The sequence below is a fragment of the Lathyrus oleraceus genome, chromosome 6, assembly GCF_024323335.1.
Source record: "Lathyrus oleraceus cultivar Zhongwan6 chromosome 6, CAAS_Psat_ZW6_1.0, whole genome shotgun sequence".
Taxonomy (NCBI): Eukaryota; Viridiplantae; Streptophyta; class Magnoliopsida; order Fabales; family Fabaceae; genus Lathyrus; species Lathyrus oleraceus.
Window position 1 is genome coordinate 400,789,839 of NC_066584.1, and position 22,769 is coordinate 400,812,607.

The following is a 22,769-nucleotide window of genomic DNA, read 5'->3' on the forward strand; positions in this document are numbered from 1 at the left end:
GGAATTTGGAGGCCCAGAAGGCTCTGTGCTCGAGTTCGAGTGGTAAATGACAAGCCTTACCGTAAACTAATTGATAGGGGGACATACCTATTGGTGTTTTAAATGCAGTCATGTATGCCCATAATGCATCATCCAGCTTTACTGACCAATCTTTCCGAGAAGCACTTACCGTCTTTTCTAAGATCTGCTTTATTTGACGGTTGGATACTTCCACTTGCCCACTCGTCTGGGGGTGATATGGTGTGGCTATCTTATGTTTGACATTATACTTCTTCAATAGATTCTCCAAGAGTTTATTTATAAAATGCGTACCTTGGTCACTAATTAAAGCCCGTGGTACCCCAAACCTAAAGAAGATGTTATGCCTCAAGAACTTCACCACCACTTTAGCATCATTTGTTGGTAAAGCCACAGCCTCTACCCACTTTGACACATAATCGACCGCAACCAATATGTAATTCTTACCAGATGATGGCGGAAACGGTCCCATAAAATCAATACCCCAAACATCAAACAGCTCCACTTCTAGCATGGAGTTTTGCGGCATCTGATTCCGCTTTGTAATGTTACCTATTCGTTGGCACCTATCACATTCTCGGACTATAGAATTTGCATCCTTGAAGAGCGACGACCAATACAAACCCGATTGGAGGACTTTTGCTGCAGTTCTATCTCCACTGAAATGTCCACCATACTCCGAATTATGACAAGCTTTCAGAATGTCGGCTTGCTCTCTTTCTGGAACACATCTTCTGATCAAACCATCCACTCCCTTTTTATAGAGAAATGGATCATCCCATAGGTATAACCTGCAATCATAAAGAAACTTTTTCTTTTGGTGAGAATTAAAGTCATCAGGTATCACCCCACCTACCACATAGTTCGCATAGTCAGCAAACCATGGTATCTCCTGAACAGCAAGTATTTGCTCATCAGCGAATGTGTCCTGAATAGGATGTTCTTCCTCTGTTTCTTTGATTGGGGACATGCGAGATAAGTGGTCCGCAACCGTGTTCTCGCACCCCTTTTTGTCTTTGATTTCCAAATCAAACTCCTGAAGGAGGAGGATCCATCTCAAAAGTCTCGGCTTTGATTCCTGTTTAGCAAACAAATACTTTAAAGCAGCATGATCAGTATACACAATGACTTTTGAACCAAGCAAATATGATCGAAATTTGTCAAAAGCATAAACCACGACCAACAACTCCTTTTCGGTAGTTGCATAATTCATTTGGGCCGGGTTAAGGACATGACTAGCATAATAAATCACATGCAATAATTTGTCCTTTCTCTGTCCTAGGACAGCCCCCACAACAAGGTCACTTGCATCACACATTATTTCGAAAGGCAAGGACCAATCGGGGGCGATTACAACAGGTGCACTGATCAACTTACTCTTTAAAGTTTCGAAAGCTACCATGCAGTTTTTATCAAAATTAAATTGATTGTCCTTGACTAGCAAATCAGTCAATGGTTTGGCAACTTTTGAGAAGTCTCTGATAAACCTCCGATAAAAACCTGCATGACCCAAAAAACTCCTTATCCCTTTTTCATTCACCGGAGGTGGGAGGTTAGCTATAACCTCCACTTTGGCTTTGTCCACTTCAATTCCTTTGTGGGAAATTTTGTGTCCTAGCACAATTCCTTCCTGCACCATGAAATGACATTTCTCCCAATTGAGAATAAGGTTAGTTTCCTGACATCTTTGCAAAATAAGAGACAAGTTAGCTAAACAATTATCAAAAGAAGAACCAAACACAGAGAAATCATCCATAAACACCTCCATATACTTTTCAAGCATGTCGGAGAATATAGATGTCATACACCTCTGAAAAGTAGCTGGGGCATTACATAGCCCAAATGGCATCCGTCTGTAAGCAAAAATACCATAAGGACATGTAAATGCCGTTTTTTCCTGATCTTCCGGGGCTACAGCAATTTGATTGCATCCCGAATATCCATCCAGAAAGCAATAATACTCATGACCTGTAAGTCTTTCTAACATTTGATCAATAAAAGGGAGAGGAAAATGATCCTTTCTTGTTGCTGTGTTCAGTCTTCTGTAATCGATACATACTCGCCACCCTGTCACTGTGCGAGTTGGGATCAGTTCATTCTTTTCATTTAAAATTACTGTGGTTCCTCCTTTCTTTGGTACCACGTGCACTGGACTTACCCACGAGCTGTCAGAAATGGGGTAAATCATTCCCGAATCTAACAACTTTACAACCTCTTTCCTTACCACTTCTTTCATTGCTGGGTTTAACCTCCTTTGTGGTTGTACTACTGGTTTCTGATTATCCTCCATCAGTATCTTATGCATGCATACTGTGGGGCTAATACCTTTTAAATCCTCAATAGTCCACCCAATAGCACTTTTATGTTTCTTTAGTACCTATATCAACTTTTCCTCATCTATTGCATTTAGTTCAGAACTGATAATAGCAGGATAATTTGTTCCAGATCCTAGAAAGACATATTTCAGATTTACAGGTAATTGTTTTAATTCAAAATTTATACCTGGTTTACTTACCTTTTCATTTTCTGATTCTGGTGAAGATCTCAGATCCTCCCACCGGCGTGGTTTGGATTTCATCCAAAGAGGTTGTGTATCCAGCATGGCAAGCACTTCTTTTCTTTTTCATCATCATTCTCTTCAATCTCTCTGACCGACAGACTAAGAACTCTTTCCAATGGTAATTCAGGAAACTTCCTTTGCATTGTGCTAGTTACCATTTGATCAATTACTTCCACAGAGTGGTTTGTACACATATCCTCTTTATGTTTCATAGTATCTCGGACATCAATTCTGAGCTCTTCATCATATACCTTTAGGGTCAAGGTACCTCCCTCAATGTCTATCATGCATCTACCTATTTCTAAGAAAGGTCTGCCCAGAATCAGAGGTATCTCTTCATCTTCTGGCATTTCCAAAATTACAAAATCAACAGGAAAAACAAATTTATCAACTTTGACCAGAACATCCTCAACTACCCCAAAAGGTCTCTTCACTGAGTGGTCAGCAAATTGAAGTGTCATTCTGGTATCTTGAACATTTCCAATTCCTAGCTTCTTGTAAATAGACAAAGGCATAAGGCTAACACTAGCCCCCAAATCAATCAGCGCCCTTTTAAAAGACCTATCTCCAATGGTACACGGGATGGTCACAGAACCTCTATCTGGCTTCTTTACTGGAATCTTCATACCCTGCAAAATAGCACTACAAGTTTCAGTTAATATAACAGGGTCAGTGTCAGTGGTGCGCTTCTTGGAGATGATGTCTTTCATGAACTTCGCATAGATAGGCATCTGCTCGAGTGCCTCAGAGAATGGAATATTGATTTCTAATTTCCTGAACAACTCCATGAATTTCTGAAAATTTTTCTCATCTTGCTTCTTCTTTTTGTTTCTTTGTGGGAATGGAAGCTTAATGATGGATTTTGGTTCAGGTAGCTTTTCTTGTACCACCGGTAGTGTCACACTTTCTTCCTCAGGTGGTGTCTTGTTTTCTAAGATTTCTAGGTCCACTTCAAGCAATTGATCTTATTCTTCATCCTTCTTCTTAAGATCTTCAACAGATTTCCCGCTTCTTGTTGTTACCGCACTCACATTATTGTGCTCCCTCGGATTTGTCACTGTTGCACTAGGTAATGCGCCTGGTGTTTAGGAATTTGTTATCTGTTGTGCTATCTGACCCAATTGAATCTCCAGATTTTTAATGGATGCATTGGTGCTCTTCTGATTATTCCTGGTTTCTTCCTGAAATTGCATACTCTGAGTTGCCATCTTCTCTATAGCAATCTCCCAATCCGCTTTCTTAGGTACTTGTTGCTGATAAGGTTGCTGTTGGTACGGTGGTTGTTGTTGTGGAGGTCCTTGGTTCTGAATATTACCTTGCTGATCTTTCCAAGAGAAATTAGGATGATTTTTCCACCCCGGATTATAAGTATTTGAGTAGGGATTATTCTGCCTCAGGTAATTTATTGCTTGCACCTGTTCTGCGGTTGCAACACAATGCATGGTAAAGTGTGGTCCACTAAAAATCTCACAACTCATGGTCGGAACCGGTTGCACTTGAGCAACAGTCTGGGTACCTAAATTCATAGCTTTCAATCTTCTTTCAACCTCAGCAGCAACCTGGTCTTCCATTTTCACTACCTGATTTGCTAATTTCAAGTCAATTTTTCCCTCCGGCTGATTTACAGTACGGTCATATAATTCCAAATGCTCATTCGCTGCAATAGCTTCGATGATCTTTTTGATACCGGTTGCTGTTGAAAAATTAGATGAGCCACCAGCAGCTGTATCAATGAGTTGCTTAGTCTTCATCTTCAGCCCGTTTACAAAATTATGCATTTGTTCAGTTTCATCTAGATTATGTGTAGAACATGCAACTAAACATCTCTTGAATCTTTTGTATGCATCTCCAAGTGTCTCTCCGTCTTTCTGTTTAAAATTCACAATGTCATACCTCTTACGGATATACACAGAAGCAGGAAAATACTCGTTCAAGAATGTTGTTTCCATTTGTTGCCAAGTAGTAATGCTTCATGCGGGTAGGGAATAGAACCATTCCTCAGCGTCCTCAGATAACGTGAATGGGAACATGACCAATCTCTTTGCCTCTTCAGAATGCCCATCAATTTTTAATGATGTAGTCATAGTCAGAAACCTCTGCAGATGCTTGTTTGCATCCTCATTGATCTTTCCTGCAAAAGGTTTGCTTTCTAACTGACGGATAGTTGAGGGGTGTAACTGGAAGTGAGCAACATTAACAGGTTGGTTAACAATGGTCAACCGCACTGTTGGGTTATTCTGTCTGCCATAGTCACCTAAAAGTCTTTCCGCTGGGGGTGGGTCTGCAGCCATGTTTACAGTGTCTGGATGTGAATCTGTGTCTGACTCAGATTTTTCGGAGTGAACAGAGACTGGTGTGCCAGGTGTGACCGATTCTTCGGTGTCAGAGTTTGCCAGTTTCTTTCTTCTAGCTTCTCTGAGCTTTGCACGCAATGTTCTCTCTGGTTCTGCATCAAAATGAAAATCAGCTGAGGCCTTACCTCGCATACACAGATTAGAAAGAAATTAGTTATAGTAACAATAAAAATAAAAAATAAAATTAGCAGTAAATAAAATTTGGATGCAGAGCAACAAAATTCTAATTGAAAATAAATTAATAAACTCTATTATCTTTGGCAGTCCCCGGCAACGGCGCCAAAAACTTGATGGGAAAATAGCAAGTGTACTATTTTTCTCACTGTAGAAATAAAAGGGAAATTCCCCGTTTGTCGATCTCAAGGACTGCTTGACGACACAGAGTTTATAGATTGTTTCAATTAGACAAAAGCCTTTGGTTTTTGTGTTGTGATTAATTATACTACCAATTGCAGATAAATAAAACAAGTAAAAAGGTTGAGCGAGATACAAATGAGAGAAGATTGCTAGGGTTTGGTGAATAAAACTTCTTGTAACAGATATAATTTATGAAGGTTTAGACAATATTCCTGTCCAATTAATTCCGGTCCTCAAGATTATCTATTCCTAATTCCTTAGTGAAAAGACCTTTGATTATGTAACCTAATTACTATGTCCATAAATAATTAAGTTCATACTCAAGCATTCAAATATCAAGAATTACCGGTCAGATAGAAAATCCCTAGTCCTAGGTTATTTTTACTATCCAAAGTTCTTATCCAGATCAATGAATAATCGCTGTCCAGCTTAAACTATTCATATTAATCATCATTCGTTGGTCCGACGAATAAAGCATAAAGAACAGTAATAAGAACAAATCAATGGAAAAGAAGAAATAATCAATGCATTCATAAACATCAAATCTGTCACATTCAGAATCAGGGCCGCCACCCCTAGCAATGGGGGGTTTAGCTACTCATAATCGAAATAAAAACAAAGATTAACATTGTTGTCATTACAGAATTTCGTGAGGAATCAATCTTCAATCGTCGGAAAACTCTTGAACATATGAATCCTTTGATAATCGTAGAGTCTCCAGCTCTCAAAACGCGTCCCTTTTCTCTCCAAATCGTCCAACCCCCGGAAAATCATGTTCTGCCCTCTTAATAGCTATTCATTTGGACTTTTCCTGATTTTGTGCTCCATACGCGTACTGAGTTATCCCATACGCGTACTGCACGTAAGACAGCCTCTGATATGCGTATTGCCCAGGCTGGTACGCGTATTGCCCAGGCTGGTACGCGTACTGCCCAGTCCCATACGCGTATCACCAGAGGCTTGCTATTTTGCTTGATTTTCCATCCCTCTGGTCATATGCGTATGCTACGCGTACTTGGCAGGTCCATACGCGTATCATGTAAGGCCATACGCGTATGGACAACAGGTTCTCCAAAAAATGATTTTTTCTTCCGTTTTCTTGCTCAGGCTTAATTTCGCATCTGACGTTTGATTCCCTGAGCTTCCAAACTAGTTTTTTACCTGCTAACATACCAAAAAGTGTAAAATATCCTCAAGAAACTCATAAGTAACAACACACTTAATATTATAGAATTGAGCTTATATCTAACTAAAAATGCTTCAGTTTACACAGTTTACCTGACTTATTTACGGTTAAATAGTGGAATGTCTAGCATAAATGGTGACTGATCAACCAACCATAAGACTTTAACTCATTGGTCATTGATGAAAAGAAAGGGAGGGAAAAAGAAGAACACAACCAAATCCAATTGATCAAATGTGAATCAAATCATCATCAATCAACACCAAACATAAGAGAAATGAAAATAACAAGTCAAAGAGTCAACAATTTTTTTTTGGTATTTTTTGAATTAAAATAAAATGCAAATAAAAAAATAAACAAACAAGGTCAAACCTCAAATTCAATTAAATCAACTTCAAAAAGTCCAATTAAATTCTCATAGGTTCAACATAGTCAAACAAGCTTTGACTAATTTTCTCATCAATTTTTGAAATCAGAAAGTATTTATAAACAATTAAAAACAATTAAAAAATAGCACAAAATGGATTAAAATCTCAAATAAATCTCAAATCAAATAAGAAATTGATGAGTCTATTTTTCATTGATTTATCATGATCCACAAATGCTAGGAAAATATTTTTGGATTTTTGAAAAGTCAGAAAGTATTTTAAAATGAATTAAAACTATTAAAAATCAAATAATCCATGAAAAATATCAAATGAAGTCACAAAAATAATTAAAAATCAAAATATGAAACTAGATTTCTCAAGAAGAATTTTGGAGTTGGTCTCATATTTTTATGACTTCAAATGAATTTTTTATGAATTTTTGAAAATAAAAGGAATTAACTGAAAATAAAAGAAAATAGAATAAATGGAAAAAACCAGCGCCACAGGATGAAACTCATTAATTGACGTGGCATGGATAGATGGTCCAGATCATGGAGAATACGGTGCAACCAAGTCAAACGTGTAGCAACATGTATTAAATGAAGTAAACATAATCGAGGATCAAGATTAGAACGTGGTATCCAAATCTAATGGCCAGGAGACAAGACACGTAGTGGTGGTGGTGGAAACCACCGTCTTCTCCGGCGAGTCAACAGAATCCGGACACCAGTTGCAGAGTGTAAGACCCTAATTTTGACCCTAAGATCCCTCATGGCATCATATCATTGCACTTTGCATTTGCCTCAAGGATCATATCATCTTGGTTTCTTACCCTTGGGTTGGGACTTGTGTGAGTTGGTCTGAGACCACCAAGCATGCTTGAATTGTATATTATTTCTTTTCTCATTTTATCCACTAACCAAAAGCACAAAAATATGTCACTAACATCTTTTGTTTGTAGCTTGAGCAGTCACAAGATCCAAAGCTTCTAGGAGATCCTATGTGCATTGATATGGCCAAGAGAAGATGAAAGCAAGCATGGCAATGGTTCCCAAATCTCTCATCCATCAAATATGCATCCCAAGTGTCTCAATTCATCATTTTGATCAAAGCAAATCAAAGGGTTTGAGGCTTGTTTCCCAAGGAAACCCTAATTCACCTGTTCATCAACTGTGCCTTGCTCATGAAGCAACCTCAACCCATGATCAAATGAAATCAAGGGAAGTTCTTTAATTCATCATTTCATGCATATTTGAACTTATTTGAGTGCCCTCATTCATCAATTCATCAAGATATGAGTTTTGGACTTAAGAAGTTGATCAGTCAATTCATCTAACTATTTTGAAGTACACTGAGACCTAACTTTTTATGTGTTTGTCAAAGAGAGATGACCCCAAGAGAAAACATGTTCTTAAGAGCCATATGAACAACTTTCATGTTCATCAAAAATTGATTTGAAGCTTGGAAGGTCATCATCCATTTCAAAACATTATAGGTCATTTTGACTGAAACCCTAATTTTGGGTCAACTTCCCAAAGACATAACTCCTTCATTTTTCATGATTTTGAGATGGGATAAAATTAATTGGAAAGTTTAAGATGTCTAATTCAATTGTTATATTGAACAAATTTTCAAAATCCTAAAAGAAATACATGTGATAATGCAAAACATTATAGGTCACTTTGGACCTAAGGCATTGAAATGTGAAAAAGTTCAACTTCAAGTGCTGATAACGTCTTCATAAAAAATCCAAATGATACAACATTTAAGTCCAAATTTATTGCCTTGAAAAGATCTACAACTTTGATGTTGAAGATTTTGTCATTTGGAGCTTGCATCATTGAAACAGAAGTGCTTAAAGTTTGGCCATTTTTGAAATTCTCACATGTACATGTTTTGCACCCTACACTTCATGATCACTTTTCACCAATTTCTAAGTTTCAAATGAAGTTTTGATCAACATAAAAAATGATCCTCATGCAAAAATATTTCCAACCATTACTCATAAGGTTGTGTTTCAATTATAGAAATGGCATTTTCGAAAGCATGAACATATTGGTGCATTTTTTAAAATCAATTAAATTTGCATTGCATGAGCCAAACATACACCATCTGCACGCCCAATTTACATCTGCTGATGATTATCTTGCAAATCCAAGCGGAATTGGGTTCTCCATGCGCCTGTACAGGCCTATGCATGGAGGCCCTTTCCATCCATGCAATGAATTGATCATGCTTTCAGCCATGCCTTTTGCTATAAATAGGTACCTTATGCTCCTCATTTCAGTAACCTGAAGGCGCCTTACATGCTGCACGATTGATTCCTCACCCATACTCAAAGGAACTCACCATTTTCTCTCAATTTTTTCAGATCTTAACTTCAATTTCATTGATTGATTTTTAGATCTAAAGTTCCCCAGCCTTGCTCTCTTTAATCCATAGATCACACTGCAAGCTTAATCACCAAGAAATCATGCTCTCAAACTCTACAAATCAGAGGTTTACTTCAGATTTTATTTTCTTCGAATCCACTTATATATTGCTTGTTTCTTGTTGTTGCTGTGTTGTCTGAAATCCTCTTCATAGAGGCAATCTTTTTGAGCTTTGAATTTTCAAAATCCAACAAGTTTCAGTTAAACTCCATGAAATTCAACCTCTGATTTCTCTCTCAATAGGAATCTAGAGTGGATTTGGTTGGCACAGGGGTGATGTACATCACCCTAGCTTTCATTTGGTACCTGGATCGTGGCTTTTCATGAACATTTATTTCTCTGCAAATTTGACCGGTGCCGGAAGTTGGCCGGAGAAGACGGTGGTGCATACCACTGTCCAGTCTCCAGATTAAATCTGAGCCATGCGTTTCTATTTCCAGATTTGATCATAGTCGTCCAATGATATGACTTATTTAATGGCAGCGTATGATTCATTTGACTGAAGCGTATGGTAGGCGCACACGTGCGGACCAAGCGATTTGCCAGCTCAATTAATGAGCTCTGCATCCAACGCTCCACGTTTTTTGCAATTTTGAAATTCTGAATTTAATTTTCTTTTATTTCTTTTAATTCTATTTCATTTTAAAAATTCATATCTCCTTCATTATTGGTCCAAAATATGTGAGACCAATTGCATTTTTCTTCTTTTAATTTCTAGTTTCTAAAAATGATTTTTAATATTTTTTATTTTATCATTTGATATTTTTTAGGAATTTTCTCTTTTCTGGTTATTTTTAATTCATTTAAAATAGTTTTCGATATTAAAAAAATACAAAAATATTTTTGCAACCTCGTTGAGTGATGATAGATCTATGAAAAATATTCTCATCAATTTATTAATTGATTTGAGATTTTAATTCAATTAGGTTATTTTTATGCATTTTTAATTGATTAAAAATAGTTTCTGACCTCTAAAATGCTGATTTTTTTTGTAAAACTTTGTTTGACCTTGTTGAACTTAGGATAATTCACTTGGACTTTTCAAAGTTGATTTGAAGTGAGTTTGAAGTTTGACCTTTCTTTATTATTTTAATTCAAGTATTATTTTAATTTTGAAAATCCCAAAAATATTTTATTTGTTTCTTGACTTCTAATTTTCATCTTGCTTTTGTTTACAATTGTTTGACCTTGATCTTCTCTATCTTTGGTCAATGCTTGTTGATTATTTCATTTCATTTCCATTAATGAACTTTAATATTCATTTTCTTCTTCTTCTTCTTTTTCTTTTTTGATCAATGAGTTAAAGATTGGTGGTTAGCCTTGATGTATGGGAGGTCTAACCTTCCTTGATTCAAATCTAATTCATCTTGATCATGGATCAAGTGAATGACTTTGCATTAAGGATATGTTGCTTCCTAATCAAGCAAAGAACCTAAATCAATACAAGATCATTTCTCATCTTCTTTTTGGCATGGCAAGTTGTAGGAGTTTGATTCACTAATCAAAATCTCTAACTTGTGTTATTGCCTACATTATTATTGACCGGCCTCAGATAGTTGTGACTTCTACATAAGTCCAATTACGATTGCTTAACATAGCGCTAAATTGCCTTATGGCACACTAACTCTAACACTAACCATTAACCATTAACATTTAATTCTTGCTCTTTACATTTATGCAATTTACTATTCTTGTACATATTATTCATTTGCTTTTGCCCTTTGCTCATTTGAGCATATGTTTATGTTAATGCAATTTGCCTTTTGCTCACTTGAGCATATAATTGTGTATATATTATTGTGCTTGTGCTTTTGTTTTGATTGTTGTGGACCAAATGCAAAAAATGGACAAATGGACTTAGATTCTAGGACATTCCCTATGCAAAATGGAGTAAAAAGGTCTTAATGTTGAAGATGGATTAGAAGGACCAAACCTCTAAACTCACTCTTGTCCATTCTTGATTTACTTCATGGAACTTTTTGATGTGTGTGCTTTTGTGCTAGGGAATCCTATTTGATCCAATTTGAAGAACCATTGTCATGTGCTTCCAAAGTGAGAGATACAAGAGCCATTGGAAGATTCCTAAGAGCTTTGCTTGCTTGATTGATAGCTTGAGTATACACTTATTTGCTTGCTTATTCCAAAGGATGGGAGCTACTTGGATCATCAATATGATCTCAAGAGAGGAACTCCATTTATGGTCTTGTTTCTTCTCCTTCATCTCTTGTATGATTAAGACTTTAGCCATTCTTCTTCTTCCCTCCACTCTAACCCAAGCCAAAACTTTTGTGCAAACATTTAACACTTGTTTTCAAACATTAGAAACCTAAGCATTATGCTTTTGATTTTCAAACTTTCTTTTCATAACACTTATTTTGAATTGGATCTTTAAGTCAACTTTGACCATATTTTGTAAATACTTTTCATTGGTAAATATAACTCATTCAAATACTTTTTTGGTTTCAATGGCCATTTCTTATCAAAAACCTTTCATAACCTTTAGCTATTAGGTTTGAGTTATCCTTGAGGTAGATATAATGCTCACCTATATCCTTAGTGATGGGCAATGAGTCTCCCATGCTTATTATAGGGTTAACCCCTCACTAGCATGTTGAAGCTATCCTCACATGGTGGATTTGTGGTTTTTAGGTTGAGTTTTCTCCCTTGGATAACAAAAGACCTTAAGGCTTTTGGACCAATCAATTCACCAACTTGTTTTTGAGATTTTTACCCCGAACTATGAGGTTTTGATCCTAATCTTTTTTAAGATGGTACGTAGGCAATGGGTTTATCCATCCAAACACAAATTGTAAATAACTTGTATATTCTCTTCTCATCTCTTCAATCATGTTTGCACAAACAAATTTTTCACAAAAATACCAACCTTACAACAAGTGTGAAAAGGGCTCCCTAGGAGTACCTAGGATGTTTTGGGTGCTTAAAACCTTCCCATTACATAACCAACCCCCTTACCCTGATCTCTGACATTTTTTACTAGTTTTTGATTCGATAAAACTATTTGGTTTTTGTTCGCTTTCTAACCATTCCTTTGGATAAATAGAAGTGCGGTGGCGACTTGACTTGTATGGCTTACTTTTGATTTAGTCAATAAATCTAAAGGTAACGAATACCCCGCTACAGAAAAGTGGCGACTCTGCTGGGGACATTTGCCTAGTGGGTTTTGCCTACTTTTCACATTTGCTGTATTATATTGTATATTATTTTGTGACATATTTTTGTGCAATTTGGGATTACTTATTGTATGTAATGATTGAATTGCTTGAATATTAATTCTTTGTATGCTTGGTGATCTTTGTGAGATGAGTTCTATACCCGAACTCGAGTGCACTTAGGATAAGAGAATGGCATAGTCTTGTCAACTTGTGTGGAGTTATTCCTTAGCAAGTTGACTTGCAAGCCCATTCACTTGGTGGAGGTCATGTTGGGATCAATAATGTCACACGAGTAGTCGTGGTTAGGCATTACTCTTTCCAATATAGACCTTAGAAGCCAAGGACCTTAGTTTACCAAGCCCATCTTGGCCTATTCTTAGGACGTAGTGTGAAGGTCGTTCAAATGTAAGATTTGATACGATTGTTACGCGATACTACACTCATAAGAGTCTCTCTTGAGAATATTTTTGGAATACGAGTAGTCGTTTATCCGATAATATCCGAAAGATGGGATGATGACTATGGGAACCTCTTGTAGAACATGTCTGGCAGGTTTAACCCTAGTACACTCCCTTTGGGTGGTCCTTAACCGAGACTCCATGCTCGTGACTTGCAACAAACCCTTGATTCGTGGTTGATCCATTCTTGTGCATCCTTAATATCAATGGAACTTGGGTGTTGATAAGGTGTATACCATAATCCACCAAAATGGATGATTGATATTAAGGATGACATGATCCATCCCATGACCTTTGTGTGGTGTGCTTTGCTTGATCCTTGAGTGTGATTGTTGCATCCATGCATTCATGCACCCATTTGCATCCATATCATCAATAATGAGAAAATTTTCAAAGGAACTTAAGAGGTCTATTTGCAAATTTTCAGACATGGATAAACAAAGAAGGAATACGAAGAAGTACAGTTTCAGACAACCCGACTTGAAAGAGCTAAGGAATTTGACATCCTATGTATTAGATCCCTTGGATTTCAAGGCTCGTCATGGGAAGCTTCTATCTATTCTGGCTACTCAAGTGGACGAAGGATTGATGAGTGTATTGGTGAAGTTCTATAATCCCTTGTACCGTTGCTTTACATTTCCGAATTTCCAGCTCTTGCCCACACTTGAGGAGTATGCCTATCTTGTGGGCATACCTATCCTAGATCAGTTGCCGTTCAGTGGCTTAGAGAGGGTTCCTACTTCTCAAGAGATAGCTGATATGTTGCATATAGATGAATCTCTGGTTGGTGCTCATATGACTACCGAAGGTGGAGTTCAAGGTCTCCCTTCTGAGTTCCTCATCGCTCAAGCTACTATGTATGGGAAGGCCATGAGTGAGGACGCCTTTGAGGCCATATTTTTACTTCTCATCTATGGGCTAGTGTTATTCCCCAACATCGACAAGTTTGTGGATGTGAATGCTATTAGGATCTTCTCTTCTCTTTTTATCCAATTGTTTCTACTCTTATTTATTTTTCAGCCAAATAGAATATAATTTTATGATGATCATTTTTTAAATTGAATTAAAAAAAATCAAGATCATGTTTTCTTAAAATAATAAAAGCAATTGCTTTTTAAGAGCAGTCGATTTCATTAAGGAATATCAACAACAGTCTGAGAACAGGTAAGTCTTAAAACGAGAAGCATTGTTGGTTTTCCCCCAAGCAGTTGGCTTGATCACTTTTTCCTCCCCAGCGGCAACTCAACATCTCTGGTCGAGTTTTGTTGGTTTCCCCAGCTGAGTTTGTAATTGCCTCCCTATTTTGGAGTTTTAGGCACATTTTCTCAGTGGTTTGCATAGGTTCAGTACAGATTGTTTCTCCCCTCAAGTCGCCAATGGATTTCACCCCTAATCCCCCGTCAACACTGATTCTTAAGCATTATTGGTAGTATCCCCTGCGACGTTGTCTCCCATTTGATGTGGTGTCGACCTAAAATTCCTTGTAGAGTTGATGGCGCAGATCCTCAGCAAATATGGTCTCTTTCCCCAGGTAGGGTCGAGCCTTTGAGAAGAATGATTCATGTTCATCATGTACATCTCTTTCTCCAGTAGATGCCTCCATCCTGTTGAGATTGGCTGAGTGTTATAACGATGATTCAGTTGACATTTGTATCCTTCGTGATTGTTTTGTCAGCATAATCATCATATATACATATATACATATACATATACATATACATTCACAGATTTCATTATTGCATTATTTTTTCACTTCGTGATTCATTATCTTTCTGATCCTCTTCTATGGTAGTATCCTTTTCCCCATGAAGATCTGGTGTGTCTGTCCTCCCTTAATTGTAGAGTGTCGGCCCCTTAAGCAGAAAGAATTTAACCGTTCTCATTCTCCACTGAGTTATTTCCTGGTGGATGATTATTATTTTAACTTCCTCCCCAGTCGATTATCTGGATGGAACCAATCCCCTTGAGTTATATCCTCACCGGGTCGAGTCTTTGATTAACCGTTTCTTTCTAGCTCTTACCTAGATAGATGCTTTTGGTCCCCTGAGAATATATTACCCAGTAATTGGTAATATTCTTCTCAATTTGTGAGTACTTTACTCTTACCTAATACCCAGTAACAGTAATCTACTTCCTCTTTTTTCCGCAGCGGATTCGTTTTACGTTTCCCTAGGTAGTCTATCCTTGATATGTTCATCTTAACCGATGACGAATATTCTTTCCTGTTGAGTTTATCCTTGATATGTTCATCCTAACCGGTGATGGATATTCTCTATTTGGTTTTCTACCCAGTAAAAGGTATTCGCAATCCCTATTCCATTCCCTAGAGGGTTAATCCTTGATATGTTCATCTTAACCGATGACGAGTTTCCTCCTCTTTACGGTCTTCTTCCCAGTAACCGGTAGTTGTAAACCCTGCTTTCCCCTACTGAGCCTATCCTTGATATGTTCATCCTAACCGGTGACAAATATTCTCTTTTTGGTATTATATCTAGTAACTGATATATATAATTCCTATTTCTCCCCTCTGAGTCTATCCTTGATATGTTCATCCTAACCGGTGACGGATATTCTCTTTTCAGTATTCTATTCAGTAACTGATAGATGTAATTCCTGCTTTCCCCCGACAGTTTATCCTTGATATGTTCATCTTAACCGATGATAGACATTCTTCCCTTTGAGTTTATCCTTTATATGTTCATTTTAACCAGTGACAGATATTCTCTTCCTTTTGGTCTTCTGCCCAGTAACCGATAGTTGTAAATCCTATTTGGTTTTTTTACCAGCAAGTTGTTTCTTACCCAGTAACTGGTAATGAATACACCTCCTCTCTTTTTTTCTCAGCGAGTCATCCTTGATATGTTTACCCTAACTGGTAACATATGTCCTCTCTGTCAGATTATGTTATCTTCCTACCCAATAATTGGTAATGGATAATATACTTATGTTACTCATGCATTGAAGATCATTTCTTCCCTAGTTGAGTTTGAGTGAGTATTTCAGTTTTGTCTTGATCTACCCGTTTCACCTGCAGATTTCCTTCTTTATCCACGGATGAGTCCTTCCATTGATTTATTTTCATGGAATCCCTTGTGTCCCCCAGTAGTTTTAAGTCGTAGCCTGGCCTGCACACAACCTTTTATCCCCAGAGTCTCTGTCTCCCTAGTGAGTTTTCCTTATGGAATGCTCCTGCGGACTTTCAGCCTCTCCAGATTCTTTTCCTTTGTGGCAACATATTCCCCCATAGAGATTAGTTTTAACATTCATATCATATGCATCATGAGGTCTCTTGGGGACCAATTTTTTTTCTATATGTTGTTATTTAAGTCCGTTCTACTGAGTCGATACGAAGATTTTAACCTTCATCTCCTCAGCTAGAACGTCCTTAAATAGGGGCAGCTGTAAGACCCCAATTTTGACCATAAGATCCATTATTCTATCTCACCATATGCATTGGCATTGGGATCACACCTTGGCATCCTTCTTACCCCTCATTCATTGGGTTTGCATTGGGAGAGATCACCAAGCACATTTGATTGTATCATACTTTGTTTTTCATTGTTTACTAACCAAAATACCAAAAATATGTCAATGTATAATTTGTTGCTTTTGTAGGTAGTGTGCATGCTCACCTATGCTATATCAAGCTCACCTCTAGGGTTTAAGACCCTGCAAGGAGTGCAATCAAGAAATGGTTCACATTCGTTCTAGGCATCATATATGGATCCCCATGATCTTCACATACCATTTTGATCAAGAAATCATCAAGAGTTTGGAGTTTTGTTTGCCTTGGAAACCCAAATTCATCTAGGTATCTTGTGTAACTTCTTCAACAAGTTTCCTCAACAAGTGATCAAATACTTCAAGGGATACTTCATATTACATCATCTTACACATATCTGATCCTCCATGAGCCCCAAAAATCAAGATAATGTCAAGCTAGCAAGATGGTTCATGGTGGTTGACCAAAGAAAGTCAACTAGTCAAAACTAGGGTTCCCTAGACCCTATCTCCTACAATGTTTGTCATATGAAAATGATTCCAAGATAAAAGTTACTGAAAATGACATTACAAACAACTTTAATTTTTAGGTCTAGAGCTATTTTTGCTTGTAAAGTCATTTTTTAGGGTGAACGATTATAGGTCATTTTGTCTGAACCCTACTTTGGAGGTCAACTTCCCAAGACCATAACTTGCTCAATTTTTATGATATGAAATCCATTCAAATTACATGATCCATTTTAAGATATCTTCTTCAACTTTTATGTTTGGAGGAAGTGAAAATTCATATTGCAAATGCATGTGCCAAGAGGAAACATTATAGGTCATTTTGGGCCAATACCATTGAACAAGTGATTTTCCTCAACTTCTAAAATGCATAACTCCTTCATGCCAAATCCAAATAAGGTAAAATTTATGACCAAATTGAAGGTGTTTGAAAGAGCTAAAACTTTGATGAAGGAACCTTTCTCATTTGAAGTCCATAGAAAAAGTTATTCAAGGTGGAAGAAGTGAACATTTGACTTGGGACTTAGAAAATTTTCAAATATGTTTGATTCCCCAAACTTCCACCCTAAAATTCATCACGATTCAAGCTTCAAATGAAAAAGTGTTCAACATGAAAGTTGTTCCCCTTGATCTCACCTTTCTAAAAAGTCAAAATCATATCATTTGGCCAAAGTATGAAGGACTTGCGCATGGGTGTAAGTTGAAGGACCATTTGGATGTTTTCCACCTCCACTTCTCATACACAATTGCATGGCCTTCCAACATGAATTCAACATGAACTCAACATGATGCACACTCATTTTTGGATCAGATTACATCATTTCATGAGCCTAGCACACACCCATGCAAAGGAGAATTTCAAAATTTTCCAAATTTGGAAGTGTGCAAAAATCAATCTCATGGCCTATAAATAAGACCCTCATTGCTCAGAATTAAGGACCTCATGCCCAAGATTTGAACCTGCAACCATAAACCCTCACCATTGAAGGATAAACTTGAGGATTTTCTTTGAAAATCGAGTTTTAATTCTCCATCTATTTTAAGATTGAAACTCCAAGAGTCCATCCCTCTCCTTATTCCATTTCACTTCCGTCAAGCATCTGAAGCAAGGCCAAGCATAATTAAAAGCAAGATTGTGCCAATATGAAGCTCCATTGAAGGTGAATTTTCAGAATTTTCATCTCTTTGATTCTCCCTCAAGTCTTCACCATTCTTGTTGATTTTTGGTTGTCTGAAGTCCTATCAATATAGGCAAGAAGATTGAGTTGCTATGAGGTCAAATCGAAGCAACCCAGTTCATGATCCTCAAAATTCAAATCCCTGTATCTTTTTATATACTTGGAATTGGACAAAATTGAGGTCAGATTCGAGCTCCTGGACATTTTTTCTTTGAATCCATGTCTTTGTTTTTTATTTTAGTGGAGGTTGGTGGTGGACTAGTCGGGTGAGGTCCACCAGAGAAGACAACCGGAGCCCTAGCTCCGGTGGCGTGGTGGCATGTTCCTATCCATCAAATCTCCTCTCCATCTTCTAATCCTGGCCTTTGCTTCTGATTACCATGTGTGTACACGCATTGACTTGGGAACATGATGGAGCGCACATTTTGTCCATCAGATCTGCCACCTCATTAATAAGGGAGACCTGATGGCTCTTGTTTTTTTATTTATATTTTATTTTTTGTTTTTTCATTTAATCCATTTATTTTGATTAATTCATATTAATTTCATTTTTAATCTAAAAAATATGGGATTTTCACCAAAAATTTTCTAATATTTTCATCTTTCATTTTCTGAATTAAAATTATTTTTTGGATTAACTTTGATATTTTTCATGATTTAATTGTTTTTGTGCATATTTTTAATTGTTTAAAAATACTTCTGACTTTTCAAAAATTAAGACATTTTCTGTCCAAGGTCCTTTGACCTTGTTTGACCTATGATAAATCTCCTAGCCATTTATTTGGTGTTTTGAAGAGGTTTTAGGTTTTTGACCAAACATAATTTAATTTAAATGCATTTTAATTTGACTTTTAATTGATTAACTGTGTAGAAATTATGTTGAGCCATTTTTATTGACTTATGAAGTTTGACTATGTGTTTGGGCCTTGATCAAGGTTGATTTGACTTTTGCTGGATTAAAATCATTGGATTTAGGGGATTGATGAAATGTACATTTCATCTCCCAAAATGAATGAATGATTTTAATTTGATAAAATTCCTCCCATGACCAATTTGTGTTTGTCTCATCTCCCCTCCCTCTTCATCTTCAATCCCATTCTATCCCACCCCTTTCATTGACCAATGAAGTCTCAATATACTAAGGCTAATTGGTTCATCAATAATTTTGTGTTAGATGAACCAATACAAGTATGGATGAGATTAGGTTCATCCCTTTGATCATTTTCTTTTTGTGTGTGGTATGTTTTAGGAGTATGGTTCATTATACCATATCTCTAACATGAATTAACACCAAAATTTATATTGCCCGACCTCAGATAGTTGTGACTTCTACATAAGTCCAATTACGATTGCTTAACATAGCGCTAAATTTTGATCCAAAGGCATAACATTCTAGTAAGTGAGATTGTAAGTCTCCCCCCTTTCATGGTATTATGTGGAAACATGGTCTTTTTCCCTTCCTTTGGAAGATGTCTTGGTTCAAGGATCCATGCTTGTGAATAGAGGATTGAGTGTTCTCCAAAGAATGACTTAAACAATTGAAAAGCAAAGCTTCACTAACATCTAATCAACTAACATTTGACTAACTGTTATTATTATTTGCTTTTAATTTCAAGTCATTTACTTTATGTCATTTAAATTCAAGTTATTTACCATTTCATTTTCCATTTTACATATCATTTAACTTGTTTATGTTTATGTCATTTTCACTTTGCTCACTTGAGCCATATATTGTGTTTGTATATATTTGTTTGTGTACCTTGTTTGTGTTTGTGGTCTTAGGACCTTAAAATACTTAATAAACAACAAAAAACCTAAAAAGTGTTTGTGTGGACTATTGGATTTGATCTGAGCTTTTGACTTAGAATTCGGCAACATTCCCTATGCAAAAGGACTTGGCCAATGCCAACACTTTCCAAAACCAAGTTATTGTGATTTGAGCTTTCATATGATGCAAGTATTGGGACCCACATGACTTCATCTGCTACATGGTCTTGATGCAAATGTTACTTTGAACCTGTGTCTAATGCCTTATTATGAGCCAATCAAGGAGTATGTCATCTGATACATGGGAAGATAAAGAAGAAGACTGTGAAGTTTCTTGCTTGGATGTGGATATCTTTATTTGATATCTTGTTCTTCATTTTGCTATTTGCTTATTGATATTGCTTGATTCTAAAAGTCCAAAGGAAAAGTGGGCTTCTATATGACATTCTTGTCTATTGGATTGCATCCCATCGGTCAGATCTTTTCAACTCTTAACTTTTAATTTTATTCTTAGGATTAGTCTCTTCATCTCCTCCCATTTTCTTAAATTTCAAAATCTCTCCCCTTTTAAAAAAAATATTCTTTGCTTATGATTTCTAAACTTATTCTTTATTGCAAATTAGAAACTTTGGCCTTATGCCATTGAATTTTTAAAACTCTTTTCTTAATCAAACTTGTAAATGAATCTAATCATATTGACTTAAAATTTCCAAAGACAAAAAGAACTAACACTCTTTCAAACTCTCTTAGGCCCTTTGTGCCTCCTCTAAATTTAAACTTTTGATTAAAAGCAATTCACTCACTTTGAAATTGATACCATGAACTACGATGTTTTGATCCCTCATTTTTATGTTGGTACGTAGGCACAAGTCTGAAGGTCTTGTCAAACATAAAAATATAATTAATGAATTCTTTTCTCATCCCCACACTCTATTTATTGCAAATATATTTTATACTAAAATACATGCACAACTAAAAAAGGGCTCCCTAGGAGTACCTAGGACACTTTGGGTGCTAACACCTTTCCTCTGCGTAACCAACCCCCTTACCTGTAATCTATGGCATTTTATTAGTTTTGGTTTGAAAACTTCTTATCTTTGGGTCTTGTTTGTAGTTTTCCCTTTTCCTTTGGAAAAAATAAAAGCGCAGTGGCGACTCTAGTTTTATCGATGTTAAGTTTACCCATAGCTTAATGGTCATGAATTTACCGCTACAGTCGCCACCGGATTATATTTATTCCAACGGAAAGGGAAAATAGCGATAAAACCCCAAATGAGATAAATGGTCTCGCAACCAAGAGAGGATTCGAAAGTCGGTTATGCAAGGGGAAGGTATTAGCACCCCTCACATCCATGGTACTCCATGGGAACCACTTGCTCGTATCAAATGCGTATGGATGTTTATTTATCTGTAAGTTACTTGCTATTGGGAATGAGATGAGAGAATAAGGTGGGGGAGAAAATAAGTTGTAAGTTAGTGTGCTCGCCAAGGATTTGGGCCCTTGTGCCTACGTATCCTCATACGTGTAATAAGGAAGTCAGAGCTTCGTAGTTTGGCTCAAAAATAGAGTATTTGTTTGGTTGTTTTTACTGAACAATATTGAAGTTCGTGTGCTACTGTTCACTTGCTTGTATACTCTGTCATGGGAGCGGAAAGTATTTGCTTGTTTGCGGTAAAGTGGATATGCTTGGTTCGCACTCTAGCAGTTGAACATTACTTACTCGCACGTGGATGCTTAAGCTTCGTTCACTGTAGAACGAAAGTAATATGTTCTTATTGAAAGGTTTTGATGAGTGCACTAAGGTAAAAGATGATTTGATTTGTTGGGGTTTATTTTATGTATGGAGACAAGCACCAAACCCTTAGCTAGATACAGTCAACGGTCCAAGAACTCGGGACTTGAGAGGACAATGTTATCCTAACCACTTTTTTTCATCCAAAAAAGAGATTTGAATTGTGAAAAGAGTTTGGCAAGTCTAATCATTGGAACTTAGAGGGAGAAAAGTATCTGACCCTTGACTAAGTACGGTCAACAATCATAGTACTTGGGAATTGAGAGGACCATAGAGTCCTAACTACTCTTTTTCTCCATCATAGCACCTAGATCTAACTTGTTTTAATTATTAGATGTTTTAAGGGGGAAAGTAAAGTGTCGGGTCCTCAAGCTAGGTACGACCAACAACCCAAGTACTTGAATGTTGTGTACAAATACGTACACCCCATTTTGCATTCCAATTTGTTATGAAAATGGTTTAAAAAAAGGAACTTGACGTTGGATCAAGTGTTGAATTTATTATGAAAAAGTGTGTGAAGAATGGAGGAGAGGTTAATAGAATAAGGTTGAGAAGCGAATGGAGAAGATATGTGAATAGTGGATCATGGAATAAATGGGGAATACTTGACGTTGGATCAAGCATTCACATTGCAATGGTGTGAGTTTTATTCAGAAAATAACTTGACATTGAATGAAGTACCTTTTATTTCTTTTGAAATGCTTTATTTATCGTTTTGTATTCTATCTTGGTTATTAACATGCATAATGAACTAACTAGAAAGAAATAAATCTAAGCTATTACATGACTAGGGGGTGGGGGAACATTTAACCCATAAAGGGGGGATCCACACAATACAACATGAAGGCATGAAAGGAAAATACAATTTATAACTCATGTGCCATGCCTAAAGCATACAAGTGGCATGACACTTCAAACAATACAAACTAATAAGTAAAATAATAGGGATAACTTGGATGGTTTGGATCTCTCACCCACATGCCACCAAAGAAACAACAATGGTTAGTATGCAGTAATAAAATGGATGAGAATGATGCAACAATATGTAAGCATATACAATATGGTTAGAATCAATTCGAATGGTAATGGATTAATCAATGAAAAGTAATCGAAGATCTAT

General features: G+C 36.7%; 1 protein-coding gene across 1 annotated transcript in view; it reads left to right on the top strand.

Moving 5' to 3' along the window:
* Nucleotides 1-22,769, top strand: part of LOC127097882 (uncharacterized protein At4g29660) — a 97,958-nt gene that overhangs the window by 70,319 nt on the left and 4,870 nt on the right. The window lies entirely within an intron of this gene.